Raw genomic sequence first — 12,080 nt, 5'->3', positions numbered from 1 at the left:
ATTCCATGGTTAATTCCAGTATCTAACTATAACATGGTTAAATCCAGTACCTCATTATCCCATGGCTACTTCCAGTATCTAACTATGACATGATTAATTCTAGTATCTAACAATCCCATGGTTAATTCCAGTATCTAACTATAACATGATTAATTCTAGTACCTAACTATTCCATGGTTAATTCCTGGACCTCTCTTTAGCATGGTTATTTCCAGTATCTAACCATCCAATGGTTAATTCCAGTATCTAACAATCCCATTATCAATTCCAGTAGCAAACATCCCATGGTTAAGTCCACTATCTAACTATACAATGGTTAATTCAAGTATCCTACTATTGCATCATTAATTCCAGTGTCTAATTGTACCAAGGTTAATTCCAGTATCTAACTCTCCCATGGTTAATTCCAGTATCTAACTATTCCATGGTTGATTCCAGTATCTAACTATAACATGGTAAATTCTAATATCTAATTATCCCATGGTTAATTCCAAAACTTATCTATTCCATGGTTAATTCCAGTATCTAACTATAACATGGTTAATTCTAGTGCCTAAATATCCATGGGAAATTCCAGTATCTAACTATTCCATGGTTAATGCCAGTATTTATTTATAACATGGTTCATTCTTGTATCAAGCTACCCCATTGTTATTTCCATTATCTAAATATTCCATGGTTAATCCCAGTGTCTAACTATAATATGGTTAATTCTACTATCTAACTATCCCATCGTTAATGCCAGTGTTTAACTACTCCATGGTTAATTCCAGTATCTAATTATAACATGGTTACTTCTAGTACCTAACTATCCCATGGTTAATTACAGTGTCTAATTATCCTTGGTTAATTCCAGTATCTAACTATTCCATGGTTAATTCCAGTATCTAACTATTCCATGGTTAAAACCAGTATCTAACTATACCATTGTTAATTCCAGTATCTAACAATGCAATGGTTAATTCGAGTATCTAACTATACCATGGTTAATTCCAGTATCTAACTATACAAAGTTAAATTCCAGTAACTAACTATAGTATGGTTAAATCCAGTATCCAACTATAGCATGGTAAATTACAGTATCTAATTATACCATGTTTATATCCATTATCTAACTATACCATGGTTAATTCCAGTATCTAACTTTACCACGGTTAATTCCAGCATTTAACTAAAGCATGGTTCATTCCAGTATCTAATTATACCATGTTTATTTCCATTATCTAACTATACCAAGGGCAATTCTAATACCTAACTATAGCATGGTTAATTCCAATATCTAACTATTGCATGGATAATTCCAGTATCTAATTAGAGCAGGGCTAATTCCAGTATCTAACTATAGCATGCTTAATTCCAGTATCTAATGTTACCATATTTAATTCTATAGTGTAACTACACCATGGTTAATTCCAGTGTCTACCTATGTCATTGTTAATTCCAGTATCTAACCATACCATGGTAAATTCCAGTATCTATCTATAACATGGTTAATTCCAGTATCTAACTATGCCATGGTTAATTCCAGTATCTAACTATTCCATGGTTAAATCCAGTATCTAACTATTCCATGGTTAATACGAGTATCTAACTATACCATTGTTAATTCCAGTATCTAACAATGCAAAGGTTAATTTGAGTATCCAACTTTTCCATGGTTAATACCAGTATCTAACTATACCATTGTTAATTCCAGTATCTAACAATGCAATGGTTAATTCGAGTATCTAAATATTCCATGGTTAATCCCAGTGTCTAACTATAATATGGTTAATTCTACTATCTAACTATCCCAACGTTAATGCCAGTGTTTAACTATTCCATGGTTAATTCCAGTTTCTAGCTATAAAATGGTTAATTCCAAATACCTAGCTAGCCCATGGTTAATTCCAGTATCTAACTATTCCAAGATTAGTTTCAGTATCTAAATATAGCATGGTTAATTCCAGTGCATAACTATTTCATGATTAATTTCAGTATCTAAATATAACATGGTTAATTCCATTATCTAACTATTGCATGGATAATTCCAGTATCTAATTAGAGCTGGGGTAATTCCAGTATCTAACTATAGCATGCTTAATTCCAGTATCTAATGTTACCATATTTAATTCTATAGTGTAACTACACCATGGTTAATTCCAGTGTCTACCTATGTCATGGTTAATTCCAGTAGCTAACCATACCATGGTTAATTCCAGTATCTATCTATTAAATGGTTAATTCCAGTATCTAATTATGCCATGGTTCATTCCAGTAACTAACTATCCCATGGTTAATTCCAGTATCTAACCATAACATTCTTAATTCCAGTATCTAACTATCACATGGTTAATTCCAGTATCTAACTATCCCATGGTTAATTCCAGTATGTAACCATCCCATGGTTAATTCCAGTATCTGATTATCCCATGGTTAATTCCAGTATCTAGCAATCCCATGATTAATTCCAATAGCAAATATCCCATGGTTAAGTCCACTATCTAACTATGCCATGGTTAATTCAAGTATCCTACTATCGCATCACTAATTCCAGTGTCTATCTGTACCATGGTTATTTCCAGTATCTAACTATAACATAGTTAATTCTAGTACCTAACTATTCCATGGTTAACTCCAGTATCTAATTATTCCATGGTTAATTCCAGTATCAATTTTAACATGGTTAATTCTACTATCTAACTAACCCATGGTTAACTCCAGTATCTAATTATTCCATGGTTAATTCCAGTATCAATTTTAACATGGTTAATTCTACTATCTAACTAACCCATGGTTAATTCCAGTATCTAATGATTCCATGGTTAATTCCAGTTTCTAAATAAAACATGGTTAATTCTGGTATCTAAATATCCCATGGTTAATTCTACTGTCTAATTATTCCATGGTTATTTCCAGAATCTAACAATCCCATGGTTAATTCCACTATCTAGCTGTACCATGGTTAATTCCAGCATTTAACTAAAGCATGGTTCATTCCAGTATCTAATTTTACCATGTATAATTCCAGTATCTAACTATCCCATGGCTAATTTAAGTAAATAACTTTAACATGGTTAATTCTAGTTTCTAACTATCCCATGGTTAAATCGAGTATTTAACTATTCCATGGTTAATTCCAGTATCTAGCTATCCCATGGTTAATTCCAATATTTAACTATTCCATGGTTAATTCCAGTATCTAACTCTAACATGGTTAATTCCAGTATGTAACTATTCCATGGTAAATTCTATTATCTAACTATAACATTGTAAATTTCAATATCTAACTATAACATGGATAATTCCAGTACCTAAGAATACCATGTTTAATTCCAGTATCTAACTATCACATGGTTATTTCCAGTAACTAACATTAACATGATTAATTCTAGTATCCAACTATCCCATGGTTAACTCCAGTATTTAACTATTCCATGGTTAATTCCAGTATCTAACTATCCCATGGTTAATTCCAGTATTTAACTATTCCATGGTTAATTCCAGTGTCTAACATTAACATGGTTAATTCCAGTATCTAACTATTCCATGGTTAATTCCAGTATCTATCTATAACATGGTTAATTACAGTGTCTAACTATAACATGGTAAATTCCAGTACATAAGAATACCATGTTTAATTCCAGCATCTAACTACACCAGGTTTAACTCTAGTATCTAACTATACCAAGGTTAATTCCCGTATCTAACTATACCATGGTTAATTCCAGTATCTAACAATCCAATGGTTAATTCCAGTTTGTAACTATAACATGGTTAATTCTAGTATATGAGTATAACATCGTTAATTCCAGCATCTACCTTTTCCATGGTTTATACCAGTATCTAACAACAACATGGTTAATTCTAGTACCTAACTATCCCATGGTTAATTCCAGCATCTAATTATTCCATGGTTAATTCCAGTAGCTAATGATAACATGGTTAATTCCAGTACTTAAGGTTTCCATGTTTAATTCTAGCATCTAACTACACCAGGTTTAACTCTGGTATCAAACTATGCCATGGTTAATTCCCGTATCTAAATATGCCATGGTTAATTCCAGTTTCATAATATCAAATTGTTAATTCTTGTATCTAACTATCCCATGGTTAATTCCAGTATCTAACTATTCGCTGGTTAATTCCAGTAACTAACAATAACAAGGTGAATTCCAGAACATAACTATCCCATGGTTAATTCCAGTATCTAACTATTCCATGGTTAATACCAGTATCAAACTATAGCATGGTTAAATCCAGTATCCAACTATAGCATGGTATATTATAGTATCTAATTATACCATGTTTATTTCCATTATCGAACTATACCATGGTTAATTCCAGTATCTAACTATTCCATGGTTAATTCCAGTATCTAACTATACCATGGTTAATTCCAGTATCTAACTATACCAGGTTTTATTCCAGTATCTAAATTTACCATGTTTAATTCCACTATCTAACTATACCATGGTTAATTCCAGTATTTAAGGAAAGCATGGTTCATTCCAGTATCTAATTATACCGTGGTTCATTCAAGTATCTAACTATCACATCGTTAATTCCTGTTTCTAACTGTATCATTGTTAATTGCATTATCCAACTATAGCATGTTTAATTCCTGTATCTAACCATACCATGGTTAATTCCAGTATCTATTTATAACAGGTTAATTCCAGTATCCAAGGATACCATGTTTAATTCCAGTTTCTAACTACACCAGGATTAAATCTAGTATTTAACTATACCAAGCTTATTTCCAGTATCTAACTGTACCATGGTTAATTCCAGTATCTATTTATAACATGGTTAATTCCAGTATCTAAGGATGCCATGTTTAATTCCAGTTTCTAACTACACCAGGTTTAACTCTAGTATCTAACTATACCATGGTTAATTCCAGTCTCTAATTATACCATGGTTAATTCCAGTATGTAACTTTGCCATGTTTAATTACACTATCAAACTATATCATGCTTAACTTCAGCATTTAAATAAAGCATGGTTCATTCCAGTATCTAATTATATAATAATAATAATAAGAATAATCAGCATTATTGTCATTGTTAGTGCACAAGTGCAGTACAACGAAATGTAGGCTTGCGGCTCCCGAGAGTGTACATTTAGATTAAGACATTTAAACATTCAACATTCATTTGGCTTGTAATACATTAACATAAACAAACATAATAAAGTGCATAGGCAGATGTGCAGGCTTTAGAGTTTATTTGTGGAGTTCAGTAGGATGACAGCCCTGGGAAAGAAGCTGTTCCTAAATCTGGTCATTCGGGTGCGAATCCATCTGTAGCAACTCCCAGATAGCAGGAGGGTGAACAGACTGTGGCTGGGGTGGGTAGGGTCTTTGATGATGGTCCGTGACCTCCGTAAACAGCGTTTCTGGTATATCTGCTCTATGGTCGGTAGCCAGGTGCCGGTAATGCGTTGGGCAGTTTTGACTACACTCTGCAGGGATTTCCGGTCATAGTAGCTACAGCTGCCATACCATACTGTGATACAGTTTGTCAGGATGCTCTCTATTGTGCAGCGGTAAAGGTTAGAGAGGATCAGGGGTGACAGGTTACATCCCTTCAGCCTCCTTAGGAAATATAGGCGCTGCTGGGCCTTCTTCACCAGAGAGGAAGTATTGAGGGACCAGCAGAGGTCTTCCGTGATGTGGACTCCGAGGAACTGAAAGCTGTCCACCCTTTCCACCACAGCCCCATGACTTCCGCCTTTAGACTTCCTGAAGTCCACAATGATTTCTTTTGTTTTCTTGATGTTGAGGGCCAGGTTGTTATTGGCGCACCACTTCACGAGATGCTGGACCTCCTCCCTGCAGGCTGACTCATCATTGTTGGTGATCTGGCCTACGACTGAGTTATCATCCGCAAACTTGATGATGGTGTTGGAACCATGAACAGCCACACAGCCGTGGGTGAAGAGGGAGTAGAGGAGGGGGCTCAGCACACATCCTCGTGGGGCCCCCGTGTTCAGGGTCAGCGGGGGGGAGGCGTAGTTACCTAATTTGACAGACTGGGGTCCGTTTGTTAGGATGTCCAGGGTCCAGTTGCAGAGGGAAGTGTTCAGACCAAGAGTGTGGAGTTTGGTGGCCAGCTTGTTGGGGACGATAGTGTTGAATGCTGAGCTGTAGTCTATGAACAGCATTCTGATGTAGGTCTCTTTACCGTCTAAGTGATTCAGTGCAGTGTGTAGAGCAGTTGTGATTGCATCCTCCGTTATACCACAATTATAATTATACCATGTTTAATTCTAGTATCTAACTATACCATGGTTATCTCCAATATCTAACTATACCATGGTTATTTCAAGTATCTAACTATCACATTGTTAATTCCAGTATCTAACTGTACCATTTTTAATTGCAGTATCCTATTATACCATGGTTAATTCAAGTATCTAAGTTTCCCATGGTTAACTCCAGTTTACCACTATAACATGGTTAATTCTAGCATCTAACTATTCCATTGTTAATTCCAGTATCTAACTATAACATGGTTAATTCCAGTGTCTAACTGTACCATGGTTAATTCCAGTGTCTAACTCTTCCATGGTTGATTCCAGTATCTAAGTATAACATGCTAAATTCTAATATCTAACTATCCCATGGATAATTCCAGTTTTCTTCTATTCCATGGTTAATTCCAGTATCTACCTATAACATGGTTAATTCTCATATCTAAATATAACATGGTTAATTCTAGTACCTACCTATCCATGGTTAATTCCAGTATATAACTATTCCATGATTAATACCAGTATCTATTTATAACATGGTTAATTCTTCTATCTATCTACCGCATTGGTTTTTCCAGCATCTAACTATTCCATGGTTAATTCCAGTTTCTAACTATAACATGGTTAATTCCAGTATCTAACTATCCCATGGTTAATTCCAGTATCTAACTATAACATGATTAATTCTAGTATCTAACTATCCCATGGTTAATTCCAGTATCTAAATTTAACATGATTAATTCTAGTATCTAACTATTCCATGGTTAATTCCGGGACCTATGTATAGCATGCTTAATTCTAGTGTCTAACTATCCCATGGTAAATTCCTGTATCTATCTATAACAAGGTTAATTCTAGTATCTAACTATCACAAGTTTAATTCCAGTATCTATCAAATCCATGGTTAATGCTAGTATCTTACTATAACATGGTTAAATTCAGTACCTCATTATCCCATGGTTAATTCCAGTATCTAACTATAACATGATTAATTCTAGTATCTAACAATCCCATGATTAATTCTAGTACCTACATTTCCATGGTTAATTCCAGTATATAACTATTCCATGATTAATACCAGTATCTATTTATAACATGGTTAATTCTTGTATCTAGCTACCGCATTGTTATTTCCAGTATCTAATTATTCCATGGTTAATTCCAGTTTCTAACTATAACAATATTAATTCCAGTGTCTAACTGTACCATGGTTAATTCCAGTGTCTAACTCTTCCATGGTTGATTCCAGTATCTAAGTATAACATGGTAAATTCTAATATCTAACTATCCCATGGATAATTCCAGTTTTCTTCTATTCCATGGTTAATTCCAGTATCTACCTATAACATGGTTAATTCTCGTATCTAAATATAACATGGTTACTTCTAGTACCTACCTATCCATGGTTAATTCCAGTATATAACTATTCCATGATTAATACCAGTATCTATTTATAACATGGTTAATTCTTCTATCTAGCTACCGCATTGGTTTTACCAGTATCTAACTATTCCATGGTTAATTCCAGTTTCTAACCATAACATGGTTAATTCCAGTATCTAACTATCCCATGGTTAATTCCAGTATCTAACTATAACATGATTAATTCTAGTATCTAAATTTCCCATGGTTAATTCCAGTATCTAACTTTAACATGATTAATTCTAGTATCTAACTATCCCATGGATAATTCCAGTATCTAACTATCCCATGGTTAATTCCAGTATCTAACTATAACATGATTAATTCTAGTATCTAAATTTCCCATGGTTAATTCCAGTATCTAACTTTAACATGATTAATTCTAGTATCTAACTATCCCATGGATAATTCCAGTATCTAACTATAACATGATTAATTCTAGTATCTAACTATTCCATGGTTAATTCCGGGACCTATGTATAGCATGCTTAATTCTAGTGTCTAACTATCCCATGGTAAATTCCTGTATCTATCTATAACAAGGTTAATTCTAGTATCTAACTATCACAAGTTTAATTCCAGTATCTATCAAATCCATGGTTAATGCTAGTATCTTACTATAACATGGTTAAATTCAGCACCTCATTATCCCATGGTTAATTCCAGTATCTAACTATAACATGATTAATTCTAGTATCTAACAATCCCATGATTGATGCTAGTACCTACATTTCCATGGTTAATTCCAGTATATAACTTTTCCATGATTAATACCAGTATCTATTTATAACATGGTTAATTCTTGTACCTAGCTACCGCATTGTTATTTCCAGTATCTAACTATTCCATGGTTAATTCCAGTTTCTAACTATAACAATATTAATTCCAGTATCTAATTATCCCATGGTTAATTCCAGTATCTAACTATAACATAATTAATTCTAGTATCTAACTATCCCATGGTTAATTCCAGTATCTAAATATAACATGATTAATTCTAGTATCTAACTATCCCATGGTTAATTCCAGTATCTAACTATAACATGATTAATTCTAGTATCTAACTATTCCATGGTTAATTCCAGGACCTATCTATAGCATGGTAAATTCTAGTATCTAACTATCCCATGGTAAATTCCAGTATCTATCTATAACATGGTTAATTCTAGTATCTAACTATCACATGGTTAATTCCAGTATCTATCAACTCCATGGTTAATTCCAGTATCTAACTATAACATGGTTAAATCCAGTACCTCATTATCCCATGGCTAATTCCAGTATCTAACTATGACATGATTAATTCTAGTATCTAACAATCCCATGGTTAATTCCAGTATCTAACTATAACATGATTAATTCTAGTACCTAACTATTCCATGGTTAATTCCTGGACCTATCTATAGCATGGATATTTCCAGTATCTAACTATCCAATGGTTAATTCCAGTATCTAACAATCCCATTATTAATTCCAGTAGCAAACATCCCATGGTTAAGTCCACTATCTAACTATACAATGGTTAATTCAAGTATCCTACTATCGCATCATTAATTCCAGTGTCTAACTCTCCCATGGTTAATTCCAGTATCTAACTATTCCATGGTTGATTCCAGTATCTAACTATAACATGGTAAATTCTAATATCTAATTATCCCATGGTTAATTCCAGTACTTATCTATTCCATGGTTAATTCCAGTATCTAACTATAACTTGCTTAATTCTAGTGCCTAAATATCCATGGTAAATTCCAGTATCTAACTATTCCATGGTTAATGCCAGTATTTATTTATAACATGGTTATTTCTTGTATCTAGCTACCCCATTGTTATTTCCATTATTTAAATATTCCATGGTTAATCCCAGTGTCTAACTATAATATGGTTAATTCTACTATCTAGCTACCCCATCGTTAATGCCAGTGTTTAACTATCCCATGGTTAATTCCAGTATCTAGCTATAAAATGGTTAATCCAAGTACCTAGCTATCCCATGGTTAATTCCAGTATCTAACTATTCCATGATTAGTTTCAGTATCTAAATATAGCATGGTTAATTCCATTATCTAACTATACCATGGTTGATTCCATTATCGAACTATACAAATGTTAATTCCAGTATCTAACTATAGCTTGGTTCATTCCAGTATCTAACTATTGCATGGATAATTCCAGTATCTAATTAGAGCAGGGCTAATTCCAGTATCTAACTATAGCATGCTTAATTCCAGTATCTAATGTTACCATATTTAGTTCTATAGTGTAACTACACAATGGTTAATTCTAGTGTCTACCTATGTCATGGTTTATTCCAGTATCTAACCATACCATGGTTAATTCCTGTATCTAACTATAACATGGTTAATTCCAGTATCTAACTATGCCATGGTTAATTCCAGTATCTAACTATTCCATGGTTAATTCCTGTATCTAACTATTCCATGGTTAATACCAATATCTAACTATACCATTGTTAATTCCAGTATCTAACAATACAATGGTTAATTCGAGTATCTAACTATACCATGGTTAATTCCAATATCTAACTATACCAAGTAAAATTCCAGTATCTAACTATAGCATGGATAAATCCAGTATCCAACTATAGCTTGGTAAATTATAGTATCTAATTATACCATGCATATTTCCGTTATCTAACTATACCATGGTTAATTCCAGTATCTAACTTTACCACGGTTAATTCCAGCATTTATCTAAAGCATGGTTCATTCCAGTATCTAATTATACCATGTTTATTTCTACTATCTAACTATACCAAGGGTAATTCCAGTATCTAACTATAGCATGGTTAATTCCAGTATCTAAATATACCGGCCTAGAAATTCAGTTGCGTTTGCGCACACTTATTGGTTATAAAGTGGTTTGCGCCTAAAGTTTTTTACCTCCCGAAATTCAGATGGACCCTAACATCGGCGTTAGCCGGTAGCGCTGCGCCGGCACCGATGATGTCATTGGTGTGCACAGCGCCCCGGTTGCAATGCTATTCCGGCCCGATGGCCAAATTCAGTTGCGGCCGCCTCGCCCGTGGCAGCTGCAAACAGGGTTTGTGAAACGGGGTCTTGCAGCTCCGAAAGGCCGGCGCATAAAGGTGGAGCGGCGGCCGGCCGCTTTCCCGGCGGCCGCCTGCCCGCACCTCCCTCCCCGGACTCCTGCACCACCCCCACGCGGCACTGATGTCTGTGTCCCGCGAGCCCGGCACTTCTCCGTGGTGCCGGGCTCATTTGCCGGGGGAATCCACTGGTGATCTGACGGCTGCAGGCAGCTCCTCCTTAAGAGAAGGAGGAGGCCTGCAGTACCCCAGCCTGCCGCACCGCATCGGGTGCCGCAGCGGGAGCTGAACGCCTGAAAGTGACATTTAACACCCCTAGCGAGGCGGCCAAACCCTGCAAAAGCGCCCGCCGCCGTCTTGGCCCGTCACAACTGAATTTTAGGCGGGCGCTACGGGAATCCTGGCGAGCGCTAAATTTCAGGCGCAAAAGACCTGGCGGGGCCATAACGAATTTCTAGTCCACCATGTTTAATTCCAATTTCTAACAATACCATGGTTAATTTCAGCATTTAACTAAAGCATGGTCCATTCCAGTAGCTAATTATACCATGTATAATTCCAGTATCTAACTATCACATGGTTAATTCCAGTAACTAACTTTAACATGGTTAATTCTAGTATCTAGCTATCCCATGGTTATCTCCAGTATTTAACTATTCCATGGTTAATTCCAGTATCTAACTATCCCATGGTTAATTCCAGTATTTAACTATTCCACGGTTAATTCCAGTATCTAACTCTAACATGGTTAATTCCAGTATCTAACTATTCCATGGTTAATTCCAGTATCTAACTATAACATGGTTAATTCCAGTACCTAAGAATACCATGTTTAATTCCAGTATCTAACTACACCAGGTTTAACTCTAGTATCTAACTATACCATGGTTAATTCCCGTATCTAACTATACCATGGTTAATTCCAGTATCTAACAATCCAATGGTTAATTCCAGTATGTAACTATAACATGGGTAATTCTACTAACTAAATATCCCATAGTTAAGTCCAGTATCTAACTATTCCATGGTTTATTCCAGTATCTAGCTGTAACATGGTTAATTCTAGTACCTAGCTATCCCATCATTAATTACATTATCTTACTATCCCATGGTTAATTCCAGTATCTAACTATTCCATGGTTATTTGCAGTATCTAACTATAAGATGTTAAATTCCAGTGCCTAACCTCCCCAAGGTTAATTCCAGTATGTATCTATAACATGTTTAATTCTAGTACCTAACTATCCCATGGTTAATTCCAGTATCTAACTTTACCATGTTTAATTGCATTATCGAAATGTACCATGGTTAATTCCAGTATCTAAATACATGATTTAAATTCCAGTATCTA

The sequence above is a fragment of the Somniosus microcephalus genome, chromosome 6 (genome assembly GCF_052327205.1).
Source record: "Somniosus microcephalus isolate GS21.2 chromosome 6, FLI_Smic_1.0, whole genome shotgun sequence".
In the NCBI taxonomy this organism is placed as follows: domain Eukaryota; kingdom Metazoa; phylum Chordata; class Chondrichthyes; order Squaliformes; family Somniosidae; genus Somniosus; species Somniosus microcephalus.
Note: the sequence above shows the minus strand (reverse complement) of the source record.